General features: G+C 33.2%; 1 protein-coding gene across 1 annotated transcript in view; it reads left to right on the top strand.

The window, feature by feature from the left end:
• The first annotated feature begins 221 nt into the window (after window positions 1–221).
• The window catches only part of LOC142226136 (uncharacterized), a 53,600-nt gene continuing 35,502 nt past the window's right edge, over window positions 222–18,319 (top strand). The window contains exon 1 of the mRNA XM_075296029.1: window positions 222–579. The gene's annotated coding sequence lies outside the window, so the exon portion shown is untranslated. The remainder of the gene's footprint in view (window positions 580–18,319) is intronic.

The following is an 18,319-nucleotide window of genomic DNA, read 5'->3' as shown; positions in this document are numbered from 1 at the left end:
ACGCTACCGAAAATTTCGTTAGCATAAATAGCAATGCATTTCTTATGGGAATGAAATTTTTCGCTAGAGGTGCATACCGGCCTATATTCTGTAAAGTGCATTAAGTGTACCCTGGAATTCGTGTTTATTGGGTATTGTAAAATGTGACGGCGTTGTTATTTTAATGCAACGTTGGCTTCCTTGATATTGTTATCGCTCACGGCGTTCAATATACAAGTCGACTCTGAAATTGCTCTTCAGTTTTCACATTTAGATTGCAGTAGGAAAAATTTGCCTTTGTGCAAAATTTAAAATCGTATATGTTAGCTATAACGAGTGTGTGCAACATAATTGAATTAAATGATAAATCGGGCTATAACGCAACATAAAATATCATCCGGTAAAACTACACAATGAAATAGAAAACGTGTGCTATCAACAAGAAATACTGTCTCTACTCACTTCTCACGGGTATAGAAAAAAAGAAGAAAAAAAGAGTTATCACATACAGATATAGCCAAAGGAAAAAATTTAATGGAATTATTGTAATCTAAGTAAATAAACTCTAAGCAAAACTTTTTCGTTATGGCGAGAGCATTGGTGAGTTAAAGAGGAGTTAATTGATTTAATTATTACATATATGCATCGTTGGTAAAAAAACAAGATTTAGCCTTATAGAAGGAGACAGATACTATATATTTTCCAAATCTAATATTACTGAATCGATCAATAATTTTGTAGTAGTTACTTGCAATATTTTTCATCTTCCCTTCGTGTAGAGACATGGGAGAACTAATATGTGGCAGTGGTCACGTAGAAATTTACGATGGAGGAAGGATGCATTGCATTTTCCGATTGGAAAAAATAAAAAAAGAAAACAATAGCAACGAAAAAGCGTTTTGTGGTTTGCGTTTTATTTTATTTTTTCATCATGTTTTTATCCCAGTTCTTCCGTTTGTCACTTGCCCATTATTATTATTATTATTACACTTTTTGCCGTAGTTAATACCAATGCTGTTTGTATGACTCTATGACAAACCAGGGTTGCCAAAAAAAATTGAAGAAAAATCTTCACTTAAAAAGACCAATGTATATACCATATACATTCTGCTTAAAAAAGGCCAATATTGACATTATCGCGGTAAAATTACCATTTTTAACGTTTAGTTTTCTTTAATAATTCATTACACCGAAAAAAACACATTTTCAATTTTTGCATTGCAAGTTACAATAAAATTTGCAAGAAGACAATAAACTTTAGGAAGAAAGGAAATTGGCTGGCTTAAATCTACTTTAGTACAAGTAGTCCGATTGGTCAGCATGTAGACTTTTCGATTCTAAACACAAAATGTAATATACCACTTTTTGTCGGAAAGACCTATTTTCGGAGTTACGGGCCCCTAAAATTTTCATTATCACGTATATTGGATTTAGTATCCATCGCACGTAATCATCCTAAAAGTAATATATTTAGAATAACATGGACCCGGAGAGGTTCGCGTTAGCCCACTTTGGACTCTGTACATAGGAGAAAGTCTCAACCTATCATCTTTGGGTTCGCGTTAGCGCACTTTGGACCCTGACCATAGGAGAAAGTCTCAAACCCCGGCCGAAGGCCGTCCATATATTCCCAATTTTTTAGGGTCGGTATCTCGAAAACTACGCTCTTCTGACAAAATTTTTAGTTAATATTTTCTGCTTAAAATGTACTAGTTTTACCAGATACGTGAAAAACGGAATTTTTATTCATTTCATGAAAAATTGCTGTCAGAATTAACAAAAATATAAAGGAAAATACTGATTTTCAGACGTCGATATCTCGAAAACTAGGCTTTTCCTCCAAATTTTTTAATATTTTCGACTTAAAATCCCTTCTCCTACACTAAAAAAAAAATGTTTATTTTTAACAACTTGTGCTAAAGTAGATTTGTTCCCGAAAAAAAAACAAATAAAAAAATTACAAACATGTATTGAACTAACATGTTAAATGCAACATTTGGTATGTCGCAAGCCAATTTCCTATCTTCCTAAAGTTTATTGTCTTTGGTTGTAATAAGAAGTGGCTGCACGATGATTAGTTATCATAACAGAATCAATAGGTTTTAAACATTATTATATTATTATAAAGTTCGAGTTTAGCCGCTAAAATTGTCATTTTTCACGATTACTTTTCTTTAATAATTCATTTTATGGAATACAAACTTTGTGAAAATTTGCTTTGGGCTAATCCCCCATCAAGTTAATAAAATTTGCAACAAATATGTATAATTTTATGCCTTTTTTTTACTGATTTAGTTTTCACTTTAGCGGATAAACTCGAACTTAGTACTGTACTAAGAAGTGGGTACACGATGATTAGTGGTCATAACAGGATCAATCGGTCTTAGAATTTAAGTGAAATTAAATAAAAAATCAAAGCGTTTTATTTAGCTTATCAACCTAATGCCCAATGAGAACATCCTCCGATTAATACTTAACAGGAGGATAGACCACCGGTTAGTAAAATGATTGTAAGGGATCAGATGTTTTATCGACACGATAAACAGTAACAATATATTGAGAAACCGGTCCTAGGTTAGGTTAGGTTAGGTGGCAGCCCGATGTATCAGGCTCACTTAGACTATTCAGTCCATTGTGATACCACATTGGTGAACTTCTCTCTTATCACTGAGTGCTGCCCGATTCTATGTTAAGCTCAATGACAAGGGACCTCCTTTTTATAGCCGAGTCCGAACGGCGTTCCACATTGCAGTGAAACCACTTAGAGAAGCTTTGAAACCCTCAGAAATGTCACAAGCATTACTGAGGTGGGATAATCCACCGCTGAAAAACTTTTTGGTGTTCGGTCGAAGCAGGAATCGAACCCACGACCTTGTGTATGCAAGGCGGGCATGCTAACCATTGCACCACGGTGGCTCCGGTCCTAAATATAATTCATCATATTTTAAAAAAACGTGGTTCATAAAATTAGTTAAATGAATATTATCTTTTATAGTATCTTGGTTTATGAAATTACTTACAACGGTTCTAAAACGTGACTCCATTTGATTATGTAAATGAATTTCGGTCCATTCCTGTTGTAAACGAATAACTTCCAGTAAACATTGTATGATGCAGATCAAATAATATTGGATACGCTAACATTGTTAATATAGTCATTTTCGAGTAAAAAATCGGCAAAAATGGCAGCCCTGCTGCAAACGTGTATACACATATTTACTGCCACCACCGTATTGCGATGGTATTGCAAAAAATTTGCCAAGATTTTTTACAGCATGGCTAAATGGTTGAAAAACACCTCCTCGTCGTTTTTACGGAGGATGGAACGAACCCTTTTTGCCCAAAATCTTTTAGAAACGGCATATTTTTAATGTGGAATGGAAAATAAAAATATGTATGTACGTGTTAGTATTGTGATATTGCACAATGTCCCTATGTTTGTGTTTGTTAAAAAATAGCTACGTCAATTCGACAATGTTGACACAAACGCAAAAACAGTGATTTTTAAGATATAATTCTTTCGATAAACGTAATACATTGGACTCGTCTATCACAATTAGAGATGAGTAGGTGAGAAAAATCTTACTAACGTTCACGAAAGAAATCTCATAAACGATACTTGGAGCTTTGTACTTTTTTCCAAAATATTGTATGAAATGGAAAATTTTAAAGAGGAATCTAAAAAAATTTGTAAGTACGGCTGTATTTTTTACTAAATTAAAAAAATGTATACACCATTTAGTATAAATGGTGTATTTCGAAGAGAAAATGTTAAGTAAAAATTTTGCTGAAAACGTAATATCGAGAAATCGGCCCTTGAATTTTTTTTTTGTTTTTTTTTTTTTTTATTTTGATATAAATTATGATTTTATTTTTTAACAAAACATCTTAATTTTTCTTTTGAAATTAAGTATCGAAAGCCATTTTTTGAATCCCTCGATTTTGAGATGACACCGCATGTGATTATACCCTTCACCACTACTGTGGTACAGGGTATAATTTTTTTTCAAAAAAGTTGCTCTAATTTTTTAAAATTTTTCTATTGAAAAGAAGGAAAATGAAAGAGCGATTTGTCTTTCGAAATGAATGAGAGTATACTAGCGTTCTATAACGAAAAGAGTCGTTGGCGAAATTTAAAAGAAAAACGCGATTTTTTTTTAATTTTTTTTAAATTTTATTTCATATTTTTTGTGTTTAATGGGTTTTTATATAAAACTCTTCATCGAATTTTTAAAGTACTCGAAATTAGCTTTTATATGAGTACCCTATTGCTTATATGAGAAAGGGTCAAAATTTTGAAGGACCCGGGATCTCTCAGGGATACCATATATGTATATTACTTTTAGGAAGATTATATGCGTTGGGTACTAAATCCAATATAAATGATAATGATTTTTTGAAGCGATGAAGTGTGTTAAAGTTGATTGAAACTAGTTGCGATTTAGATATAGCTTACATATATACATATCTCTCGACCGAGGTTAAAGTTTTAAAACTCTGAAATTAATATTTTAGCACTTTGGCCAAAATCAGTTCAGAATTTAGATTCATGTGACAATAGTTTTACTCCGAAAACTCTGAAATTTTGTACAGAGTGGAAAGTTAAATTTTAGCAACGTGTGCGTTTCGAAATAATTGAACTCGTGCACGCTTACTTTTAATTTATTAATCAGTTACCAAACTACGATAACAATAAAGGGATAAATCGAGATCAATACAAAAGTGACATTTTTATTCAGTGTTGCCATAGTTTACTAATATGAATACATTTATATATTCTAATAATAAGAGATTATAAATGGGATTTCTAAATATAGAATCCCGGGATACCGGGATTTTCCAGGATTTTTTCGGGATCCCAAAATTTTCGGGATACTTCAAATAATTTAAGTAATAACAATCTACAGTGCCAAAAAATTGTTGTACATTAAACCAATTTAGTTTAATTCAATTTTATTAACAAAAAAAGCAACAAAATAACATAAGAGTAAATTAAAAAGCACTTTTAAATTGTTATCATACTTAACGAACACTTAGTCCAACTCAACATTGTGAAGAAAAGAAAAACAAAAATAAATATAAAAGCTTTCTTTAGCTATCTTGCTCAGCAAAACATTTTCAGGATTAGGTTAGATTAGCCGTATTTTCGTATACTTGTGATAATCCTTTTGTACTTCATCGATTTTAGTAAAAATATCAAGGCATCCAAAGTTTTATCAGATAAACACGATCTTGTCATATTTTCGACGGATATGATATCTAAGGGCCGTTTACATTGAATGAAGACTCCAATTTATTAATAAACAATTATTATTTCCCGGGATTCGAGAAATCCCGGAATTTATACCGGATGACAGCCCTAGTTCAGATTTAAATACAGAAATTTTAAATGTTATCATCATTGGCGGACTCCAAAAGTTCTGATTTAAAACAAATTTTCAAGAAATTGAAGGACTATTTTTTATTTTTTTTTCACTGTGAAGCGCCTTCAGTTTGGTCTCTTGTTATCAAAGTGTGTGGCTCTGTTTAGAAAGTTTATCGCGCTCTTCTTCCATTTTATGGTTAGAGCTCATTTTTGGCTCAATGAGTACGTAAATAAGCAGAATTGTCGATTTTGGAGTGGAGACCAGAAGCATTGCATAACAATGTATTTACTAAGAGGCAAGTAAGTGGTTTCACTGCAATGTGGACTCGGCTATAAAAAGGAGGTCCATTGTCATTGAGCTTAACTTGTGATCGGGCAGCATTCAGTGATAAGAGAGAAGTCACCACTGTGGTATCACAATGGACTGAATAGTCCAAGTGAGCCTGATACATCGGGCTGTCACCTAACATAACCAACTTAACCTAATATCATACAAATTCCTTCGATAAACTGTCAGTAAATAAGTATGAATATAGGCATTTGTCTATACAGACAAGCCCGCTTCAATTGACGCATTGGAAGACAACATTGAAGCATTTATTCGTAACCGGTCAAAATGTTTGAAAGAGTATACCAAAATTGGACTAAGCGGAGGGACTATTTGAGGAGCAGTCGCGGCCAACATTTGAATGAAGTGATTTTCAAACGTTAAATTATGGGTTACGTACTATCAATTCAAATAAATATTTCGTACATTTTTCTGAATTTCATGTGTTTTTTTGTTAATTTTCTTATAGCTTTAGAAAATCTCTATTATCCAAAATTACACCCAACTGTGAACAACATTCACCAATGAAATTATCATAACACATTTGCGTAAGCTTAATTTTTAGATGAGCGTGAATTAAAAATTCCAGATCAAGAAATAATTTTGGTATGTAATGGTCGATGCGGCTATATTTAATATTGATATTTAAATTTCGCGGTACTAATCTGCGGCTTCAATTAAATATCCGATGGTTTGATAAGAACTGATATTACATGACATATTTTTTATCTGACCATTTGTCGAGTATATAAAATACAAACACTCTAAATAATTAATAAAAAAATTTCATATCTTATTATTACTAACGCAGAATGTAAACAATTTCAAACTGTATGTTTTTTCATTCTTTGTCTGCTGTGAAAAAATATAGCATTTCCAAATTCACTTCCATGCGTATATATGTATATACCAAATAAACGTACTAATATTTCATCAAATATTGACATTATCAAACACATTCTAAAATACTATGCATTGTTTACTGCTTGGGTGGTTAGATGGGGTTTGGTGGTTCATATTCATGAATTTCAATTGTAATAATTTAAAATGCCAGTGCCTATACATATGTATGTTCGTTTTTCCACTTGCGACACATTCATGACTATGTATATTAATGTTACGTATAATATCTGTTGAAAGTCAAGTCCAAATTACTTGGTTTAATTTTAAAATAATTCTCTGCAAAATTTCTCTCAAGATGAATTATAGCTAGAAGCCATATTTGCCTGGGAACAGTTTAACGTAATACATAACCCATTATAATCTAGCACAATAAACAAGTTAGTGGTATAAGTCCGATTTCCATGTGATTTTTGTATTCTCGGCAAGGTCCCCAATAATTGTGCTATCGTGTTGAAATTTGGAACAGAATTGTTTGTTGATATAGCCTCCGCATAAACTAAACTCACCATTTGACTTCAATGTGGGCTTCAAGATATAATTTTAGTTTATGCCTCTCGAAAACATCTCGAAAAAAATGTTTATATCTACTGATATTTCGATATAGGCATCATATATATTTTCGATTTTATTTCTTATTTATCTAGCATAAATATTTTCTGATTTAATCAAAATTGTGAATAAATCAGAAAAAATTATATAATGAGCCTCTATAATCGCTAATTATTATTCAACATTTTTATACATATTTTACACACAAAAAAATGTACATGAATCCAAAGGTTTTTATTTTTAAGGATTTTGGTATTGTTAAAATGAAGCATCTTTAAAATAAAGAATATATTTAAGGGAGCTCTCTAGCTGTTTAAATCTAGGCTTTAAAATTAAGACTGGGATACAGATCTCATTTATCAAAATTTTTTATCTCGTTTTGGGATATGTTAACCCATTAAACGCCAAGACCATTTAAATAAATTTGAATTTAAATAAAATTTATATTCATTTATATTTGTAATTACACTTAACTTCAGTTATAATAATTTGAATAATAATGAAGGATGTTTAAGATTTGTCAAAATGTATTACTAAAATTTCTACTTTTTTTGAGGTGAAAGCTGGCTGGGGTGGGGTTTATCGGGTGAATTCTGTTCTTAGAACTCGCTACCTCTGGGCGCACTTACTAAAATGACAATAACCACAACACACAATTTCCACGAAGAACATGCAAAGATGACTAACGGAGTAAGGGCGAATACACCAATTTGCTCCTTCTTTGGGTCTATCATTTGATAATAAATTTGTCATGAGTTATTTGTTTAAAGCTATCCAACTAATTTAATTAAGTTCTTGTGCATTTGTTTTTCTGTCTTATATTATTTGTTTACTTTCTTTATTTGGTTGATTGCAGTGTGTATTAGGAAAGGTCGAGATTCCCAATACAATTAATGTTCTCAATATAACAACTCAAAATTGTTTGTGGCAGATGATGAGGTGTCTTTCCTTTTTTCGGGATTTTCCATTCGATGGTAGTATCAATAGTCAAAGAGTTTAAAAAAGATTAGTTTTACTGAAAATAAATTTCGAATTTAAGCTTGTTTGGTACAAATCAACTCTTTAGTGTATAGTCTGCATTTTTTGACATATTTTGTCGTAGAGACATAAAAATAAGACACACCATATTAAATTCACGGGCTCAAGTACAAGCGATTTCAATTCGGCCAAATTTTGCGAATTACGGTGCTCAAAATGGCGGGATATATATTTTAGAAAATGATATCTCATTTCTCCATAAGTATAAACGTGTGACCACCCTTAAAGAAAATTGATAACTCTCAGAAATATCACCAGCTTCACTGAGGGGATAAAAAATCAGAAATAATAGCAAAAGTATTAATCATGAGAAATTTGTGTTAAAAGTAGCTCAAAATTTCAATTCAATTCAAACATTTATTTTAATGAATTAAGCCATCTTGGTCCATACATTGATAGCTTTGAGATAAACTACAGCAAAACTAAAGTATTAACAAATATGCAAAAAGATAATAATAATACTTAAAACTAATATGAATGCAATATTCTTAATACTGATAAACTACATTTAAGAACTTTTAATTTTCTGTAAACTAAACACCACTTGGAGTGCTTAAATTCCTTTTATAGGCATATATCAAGTTTTTAACTATTATACCATAAGTATAGCGTGCCACAATTATTATAATCATAAGTGATAGCGGAAGGCATTTTCAGCAATAGATATCAGCGCCTCATTTTTCGAACCTCCTTAATGCAAATGTATATTTGCATTTGCTTATGGATTGTATTGGTGACAAGTGTTGATAAACATGCTAATTTAGCACTGGCTATTAGCTAATCCATATTCCGTGATTGGTGCTCTTGAACTTGGACATTGTTGCATATTACAAATGGCAATTCTTTGTTCTTCTTTTGGATTAAATTGGAAAAATGTACAATCATTATTAGCATAAATAACAAAGTAAAATAATATTGTCATTTTTATATAACTGCAGGGATAAAGACAGTAGATACGAACTTATTCAATGGTATTTTAGAACATTCAAAAGAGAATCGGTATACACATGAGAGAACTGGGGGCTAATCACGGCATTCGATATCGATAACTTTTGATCGAAATCTAAATTTTTCGGATCACGGGAGTCGATATCGAGTTTTTTTGATCGACAATTTTTTCGATTGGTAAATTGCAATCGTAAAACATTTTTCACTTGTTTTTTACATTGTTTTCGCCATATAGGAATAGTAAATATATTAGTTTTAGTTCGAATTGTTGCTAGTTTGTAGTAAATTTACATATAATGAACATATTTTTAATATGTAGGACCAATGCAACTCCAATAAAAGTTAAACAAAAATTGGTCATAGTCGAGTTCGCAGCGAGCATTCTAGCTTGGCAAAGAACCATATATAAAGCGCACATGCTAGATCGATATCCAAGAGATTGTGATCGACCAAATACCGTACCATTCCGTGACAACATAACGCTTCTGGACCACATTGTAAGAATAGTGCATTATGAAGGCTCCCACTCGCATAAATTTTTAAGACGGCAGACAATTGTAAAGTGATAAAATTGACGTTGACATGCCACCAAAAATTATTTTCCATTTGAACGCCTCCTTCGTCAGCCGAAATCGTCCATTGAGCCTACAAAAGGTGACTTTCTAACAGTGCACACCATTTCAAACCCATGTACTTACACCACTAACAATGTGCACTTTTATTCCTTATTTGTCGCCGAATTATTTTATATTCATCTCATCCTCCAATTAGGAAGGAATTCGGAGGAATTTAAAAAGAGATATGGGTCCATAAGATATAATGCAATACAATTTACTTTTTACTTTGAAACCTCCAAAAACATGTTTTTTTTCTACATTCTATTTTGTGACACTAACTTAGTTTTGTCATTTCATTTTGCTCTGCTTCGTTTTTTGCTGTTGGCAACGCTTGAGAAATTGCATCAAATTTCGATCGAATGCTGTGATCCAAACTTTTAATCGTATCGACAATTTTTTCGGAACTAACATGGTAAATGAAAAATGAAATGAAAAATGATGTACTATACAACTTAAGAAAACAAGGGAATATTTGGAATTATATATTAATATGTTGCAATTTTTTCTGAAATGTATTTTTCGCTACTATTAACGGAGCCCACAATCACTGTAGAGGTTATTATATTTAAAAAAATGTGATGAAAAAAGCAAATTTTCAACAAAAATGTAATTAATTAATATTTAATACGAATAAAAAACAAAAAAATACATTTGAAAATAGAGTATCAGCAGGATTCCAAGTCGGAACTCAAGATATGATATTAATTACTGGGGGCTAATCACGGCATTCGATATCGAATTTGATGCAATTTCTCTAGCATTGCCAACAGCAAAAAAACGAAACAGAACAAATGACAAAATTAAGTTAGCGGCACAAAATAGAATGTAGAAAAACACGTGTTTTTGAAGATTTCAAAGTAAAAAGTAAATTGTATGGTATATGAGTATTACATATTTAACCAACTGACACGGACAAAATCCAAAAAAAAAAGTAAATTGTATTGCATTATATCTTATGGACCCATATTTCTTTTTACATTGCTCCGAATTCCTTCCTAATTGGAGGATGAGATGAATATAAAATAATTCGGCGACAAATAAGGAATAAAAGTGCACATTGTTATTGGCGTGAATACATGGGTTTGAAATGGTATGGAGGCGTTCAAATGGAAAATAATTTTTGGTGGCATGTCAACGTCAATTCTATCGCTTTACAATTGTCTGCCGTCTTAAAACTTTTTGCCTTCATCATTCACTATTCTTACAAGGTGGTCCAGAAGCGTTATGTTGTTACGGAATGGTACGGCAATTAGTTGATCACAATCTCTTGGATATCGATCTAGCATGTGACCTTTATATATAGTTCTTTGCCAAGCTAGGATGCTCGCTCCCGAACTCGACTGGGACCAATTTTTGTTTTAACTTTTATTGGAGTTGCATTAGTCCTAAATATTCAAAATATGTTCATTATATGTAAATTTACTACAAATTAGCAACAATTCGAACTAAAACTAATATATTTACTATTCCTATATGGCGAAAACAATGTAAAAAACAAGTGAAAATGTTTTACGATTGCAATTTACCAATCGAAAAAATTGTCGATCCAAAAAACTCGATATCGACTCCCGTGATCCGAAAAATTTCGATCAAAAGTTCTCGATATCGAATGCCGTGATTAGCCCCTGTTAGTTTTTCTAGTTTTGCTTAAAATGGTCGAGAATTGTGAAAGCATAGTGTTTTTTAATTCTTTATATAAAAATTTTAATACCTAAAAAATCGCAAAACCCATATTTTTTACACTTGCACCTAGTTAATTTCACGAAGTTCCTTATCATAGAATCTAGTCATAAAACCAATTGAAATAAAAACTTTTTTGTTTTCTAAATCGGTGCTAATTTATTGAAATTTATGTTGCTTTATTTCATTCAGTCTTGTTCATTTCTATGTTGATCAAATCAAATCAAACACAACAAACAGAAAAATCATACCAATCATGTTCACTGAAATTGAGCGTCCCTTTCGATATAATCATTCACAACTTCCTATGATTTGTTCGATTGTAACAAAGTTCTTCAATCAATAAATTTTGAAATCACAACATTTTTGTTGTAGTTTGAGCGGGTCGAACGAACTCGTTTTTCTTTTCCACATGAGTGATTGTGTTTGTTTTTTAAGAGATGATTGAGTAGGCTTGATCACACTTGTTGCTGCTCTCTGATACACATGTATTTCCCATCAACATCCTAGAAGGGCTAGTGATTATTTCTCACATATTTTTAAGTCATTTATCAAATGTTCTTTTACGTAGAAAATTTTAAATTACGTTGTTAGAATGTCCTTAATTGTAAAAGCTTAGATAGTGTTATCGAAATATAGGAATTACAGTTGTGCACGTGAGTAATGTTTTACTCACGCTCACGCACACCCACGACGGAAAAATCTTACTCACGCACTACTCACGAAAAGAAAATTTGTACTCACGCACAAAAATACCGTGACTCACGAATAATTTTATGAGTAATTTACCTTAGAGACGTGTCTGAAAACATGAGCATGATTAAAATCGAGAGCAATATTAAACTCTTAACATCCCAGGTGCCACTAAAGTAGTAAATGAATTCAATTCGTAAGCGTTTTATGTCCGTGGGAGGGATTATTTTCGTGAACGTATTTTTCCGAAATTCGTTACTCACGCCTACTCACAAAGAAATTATTTTCGTGACACGCTCATTTCGTCTGTTAATCACGCTCACGCACACTCACGCCGTTGCCATCAGCGTGACTCACGCGTGAATAAAGAAACAATCAGACTTTAAGTCAATATTAAGAATCGCATCTTTTTTTTCTAAAATTAACCTAATTTTTCTAATATTAACCAAAAATTTCCTTTCTGATGTGTTCGCCGTTTTTTGAGTGCAACATGACAGAAATAAGTCTTGGCTATTGCAAGAGAATGTATTAAAAATAATAAGTTTTGTTTCGTAGTTTATAAAAATATTATACTTTGAAAAAAAGATTAAAAAAAATATATACTGATTTTAGTAAAATGAAATATTTTGTGCTAAAGATTTTGTCTTTACTTTTAAAACTGTGGTATTGATTCCGAGCCAAACAAGCGGAGAATACAAGTAAGGATACTTTTAAGACACAATTCTCTTTCAAATTTGGGTTTTGTGTACTTGCTTCTAGGAAACAAATTTTAATTTTTCGCTTTCTCAGATTTTTTTCTTCATATGCTATCAAAGTCCTTTAAAAACGAGTTAACGACAACTGTATCTCCACTTCCAGTAGAAATATGCTATGTTTCAAGTAAAAAACTTCTTTAAAATAAAGTTTTGAAAAACATGTCCTATATTTGAACGATTTTTTGCTTTGTAGTCAAGATGCAAAAAGACAACAACTTTAAAGACAATTTCATTAAATTTAAACAATTTTTCTGAATTATTAAAGTCAAGTTGACCTTAGCCCAAATGATACCCATTTTAAGTCACTTAATTATAGTCACTTAATTATAAATTTCGACAAATCTTACACATTTGTGGTAAAACTTTTACTTCATAATTAGAACTGCTTACCTTCGTTTTTAAATACAATTTTATTTATTTCTATAAGAAATTTTTTCTTCAATAAAATACACGTTTTATTAATATATTAAATATATTTATTAAGAATCAACAGCATCGACTGGCCTTGAAATATTAGTTTATTATTCCACTATTTCCAATTTCCATGTAATGTCATCAACTATAAAACGAATTTTTCCTTCTTCTTGTACCTTTCACTTTTAATAAGTTGCTGCCTAACGATTTTGTCCTCCTTTTACAATTTCAATACCTACAAATATAAAAAATCATATGTTAAACCAATTTTTTCACAAATGGTTAGCGTCACTGAATGTTACCTGTTAATTGAAGATTCCAAAATGAAGACGAATGAAGGGGTTGTTATTCTGTTTTCTTTCTTTCATTCTTGTCAGGATATCCAAGTGTGAAAATAAACGCTCAACCCGTTAAGTTTAATAATTCACTTTATTCGTCTCTTCTCGTCAGCGGTTAAAATAAGACTTATTTCAAAATATATATCAGAGTTACCATATCAATACAAAAATTAATATCAAATATGATGCAGTTAAAAGAGACGTATCGTATGATACGTGACAACTCGGCCCTTCCTGATGGACTCGCCCTCGAGTCAGTCCTCGGTTGACTCGACCCCAGGATCAAAATCATCATCTACATCTGGGTACAAGGAACACCATGGCTTCATTCCATCCCTACTTGCAATTGTCGAGAATTTACGCTGATTTCTGTGAGCATCATCAATGTCTTCCACAACATATCGGTCAAAACGAAGAACCCTCTTAATCATATATGGCCCCTTATATCGTACTTCGAGTTTTCTGGACTCACCGGTACTTGGAATAGCACCTCTGATCAAAACTAAATCACCTTCTTCATATTTATGCGGCCTCTTGTGTTTGGAATCAAACCTTGCTTTCCATGTCTTCCTTGCTTGTTCTATGTTCTTGATAGCATCTTCCCGTTTTTGATTCATAGTTGATTCGGCATCACATTTTGCTTCTTGTGCTGCCACTAACAATTTATTGCCAGAAATATCACGAACAGGAAAATCCAATACTAAATCAATTGGTGCATACTTCGTTGTGCTGTTAATATGAGTGTTCAGATTCCACTGGAGACTTCTGACTAGGGTATCCCAATCTTTTGCATCGGTCACAGACGATTTCAAATATGACAAAATCGATTTGTTGACTCTTTCGGCTAATCCATTAGCCCTTGGTGTTCGAACAGCAACTTTTATATGTCTCATATTATTCTCCAAGCAATACTTCTCGAAACTTTGCGAAGTAAACGCAGTACCTCGATCTGTGACGAGTATCGCCGGCAATCCAAAACTCAGGGACAACTGATCCAAAGCATCCAAAACTGGTTTTGTCTTCGTTGATCTCACTGGGCATAGAATAGTATATCTTGTTAATGCATCAACAATGACTAAAAGATATTCAAATCCTTTGCGGCTCTTAATAAATGGACCCAGATGGTCTAAATGCAAAGTCTCAAACGGAAACTTTGGTATATCCATACCATATAGTTCACACTCCTTCGGACTTGTATCTTTAGAGTAGCAACATTCAACACATGTTTTCAAATAATTTTTGACAAAATTTCTCGCTCGAGGGAACCAAAAAGTTTTCGCGATTCGTTTCAACGTATTCTCGAGTGCAGGATGTCCTGCGTCATCATGACACAATTTCACAATACGCCATCGCAAACCCTTAGGGACTACTAGCTGAAGACATCCTCCTTCACCTTTTCTCATTAATCTGTTATTTGCCAAAGTATATTCGTTTCTATACGCCTTTATTTGATCTGATTGCTTTCGTCCTTGCATAACATCAATTATTTCTTTCAGATTATCATCTTCCCTCTGCATCATATACACCCAATCATTTGTTTCTGGCTTTATGAGCATGATTTTGTCACTTATATCTTGAATATTATCAACTATTTTTTCCACAGGCGCACGACTCAGTGCATCGACGTGACGCATTTTGCCCCCTTCACGGTGTACCAGTTGATAATCATACTCCATCAATTTTAAATACCATCTTGCCACTCTTGGTATAATTGGTTTCGAAACTTTGAGACTTGATATTGCGGAGCAATCCGTTACGATAGTAAATGGTTTTCCAAGTAGATAGATGCGGAAACGTTGACATGACTCTACAACAGCTAGCACTTCTAGTTCATATGAATGATATTTCCGTTCAGCCTCCGAACATAATCTGCTGAAATAAGCTATTGGCCTCAAATCGCCACTATCACCCCTTTGCATCAATATACCTGCTATCCCCTGAGCACACGCATCCGTATGTAGCTCATGCTGTTTCGTAACATCGTAAATATCAAGTACTGGTTTGCTCGTTAATAAATGGATCAACATCCGATACGACTTCTCACACTCATCTGTCCAGACAAATTCTACATCTTTTCTTGTTAATCTATTCAATGGTGCGGCAATCAATGAATAATTTTCTATGAACTTTCTAAAGAATCCGGTTAAGCCCATAAAACGTCTCACATCTGCCACGTTTCTCGGAACTGGAAAATTCTTAACCGCAAGCGTTTTTATTTTTCCCGGCATCAATCCATCCTTATTAAGTTCATGACCCAAAAATGTAACAGAATTTCTCAAAAACGAACATTTGGACAAGCGAAGAGTTAATCCATTATTCTGGCAAACTCTCAAAAATATCTCGAGCCTCTCAAGATTATCTGCTATTGTATCTGAAGCTATGATAATTTCATCCACATAACTCACAACATGCTCTTTAATTGGCTCCAAAACTATCGACATCATCCGTTGGAAATAACACGGAGCATTTTTCAATCCGAACGGCATTCTATTAAACTCATAATGCCCACTATGAGTCACAAAAGCTGTGTAACATTTCGAGTCGTCCTTTATCGGGATCTGATAATACCCAGACATCATATCCAAAATAGTAAAATATTTCTTACCAGACATTTTCTGCAACACGCCTTCGACTGTTGGCATCGGCCATGGTTGTTTCTCCGTCAATGAATTCAATTCACGATAGTCTACACATAGCCTATTTTCACCATTCTGTTTTGCCACGAGCACTATTGGCGATGCATATACCGATTGTGATGGACGAATTATGTCCGTTTCCAGTAATTCACTAATTATACTTTCCACAACCTTCTGTTTTGGAATTGGGATGTTATACGGATTTCTAGATACAGGTCTTTGTGAATTCACTTTAATTTCCATTTCCACCACATTACACTTGCCAATGTCTTTCAAATTTTCCGCGAAACATTTGGTATGTTTGTTCAAAAGTTTTTGCAGTTCATATTTTTCACTATTACAAAGTGTATCATCCACATCCAATTCTTGACCGTTTATTGCCACAACACTACATGATCCATTTTCCATTACCACTCGATTTTTCGATAGAATGTCTCTTCCGATTATAATTTCATAGTTCATAATTCTATCCTCGACAACTAAAAATTCGGAATCGATATGAACACTATCAATCTTTATGTTCGTTTGCACTTTTCTGCGACATATATATTCACCACCACCGAAACCACATAGTTTCTCTTCACACATTATTATCGGCCTATTTATCATTCGAGAAACTTTTTCTGCCATTAATGACTTACCACTACCCGAATCTATCAATGCACGAAATTTCATATTTTCAATGTTCACTTCCTTAAAAATTTCCTCATGGTTCACAGATTCGTTTCTTTCCTCAATCAAATTCACCGATGATAACGGGCAACTGTCTGAATTATGACCACTCGCGTTACATCTTGTACATTTATTTTTCTTTGCCCTGAGACTACAATTTTTGGCTATATGCCCTCTTTCACGGCAATTAAAACAAATCGGACCCGATCTTTGTTGATCATTTTCCTTATTGTTAATATTTGTGCGAACACTCGCATCATCGTCTTTCACAGTTTTATGATATATTTTTCTCGATCCACCACTAGAGAAATTCATCAGTCTATTCTCTTCTTCCACTTTATTTAATGTTTTAAATAATTCGGAAACCGACACAAAATTCATAGCACTTAATGTTTTCCGTAATTGTCCATCATTGAGACCATTCACAATATATTTTATTATACCATCATCATTAATGTTTCCCCGACGACCAATCGATAACATTCGATAATAATATTCGGTTATTGATTCATTTTTGTTCATTCGCGAATTCATCATCTCTATGTGAGCATCAGCTGAATTACTAACACCAGGAAAATCTCCTAAAAACGCACTCACAAACTCTGTCCAACGACAAAATACATTTTGGCCATCAATCCACAATTTCGCAGCTCCTCGCAAATTGCCCTGTACCGCAAAAAGAATTATCGAATCATTCCATCCATATGCCCTTTTCAGTTGCTCAATCCGCTCCACAAATTTCACTGAGGAAATGTCCGATTTACACGGATCAAATTCCGGCAACATTCGCATAATCTCACTTATAGAATGACTTTGAATATTTTCCTGTGGCACAAATTCTGGTGCACTGCCAGTCAATTGGTATTGGTTTGCATTCTGTTGAGCTGTCGGCCTCGCATATGCGACTGTGTTCGTGTACATCGACGCAGCATTTGAATCTAACGAACTTTGTGCATGGCTGCGCGACAATGTCTCAACTTCGCGTGGCGTCATTCTTATTTGATTTTGCCCATGTATTGCATCAGCCAATGTTGTTACAGACATGCTCGTTGTTGTAGTAGTTGTGCACGTTGTTTGGGTATTCACACATACTGTCACAGGTATATCAACCAACAATTCGTGCGAGCATGATCCTGCTTGTTCAACTATTTCACAATTTTGATTAGATTTTTCAATGGATTCTATTTTCTTTGTCAATGCGCCAACTGCCTCCATCAGGCAATTCATTTTTCTTTGCATTTCTTCCATTTGTAGATTTGGTGACGCTTCTTCCAATTCTTCGAATCCTAACAACAAATCTTCTGACTCCACAGACTCAATATAATCGGGATTTTTCACATCAAACTCTTGCAGTCTTGCCACCAATTCTGCTTTATTGCCCGAAGTCCTCAAATTACGAATTTT

Source organism: Haematobia irritans, chromosome 2 (genome assembly GCF_050003625.1).
Source record: "Haematobia irritans isolate KBUSLIRL chromosome 2, ASM5000362v1, whole genome shotgun sequence".
In the NCBI taxonomy this organism is placed as follows: domain Eukaryota; kingdom Metazoa; phylum Arthropoda; class Insecta; order Diptera; family Muscidae; genus Haematobia; species Haematobia irritans.
Note: the sequence above shows the minus strand (reverse complement) of the source record. Positions and strands in the feature narration are given on the sequence as shown.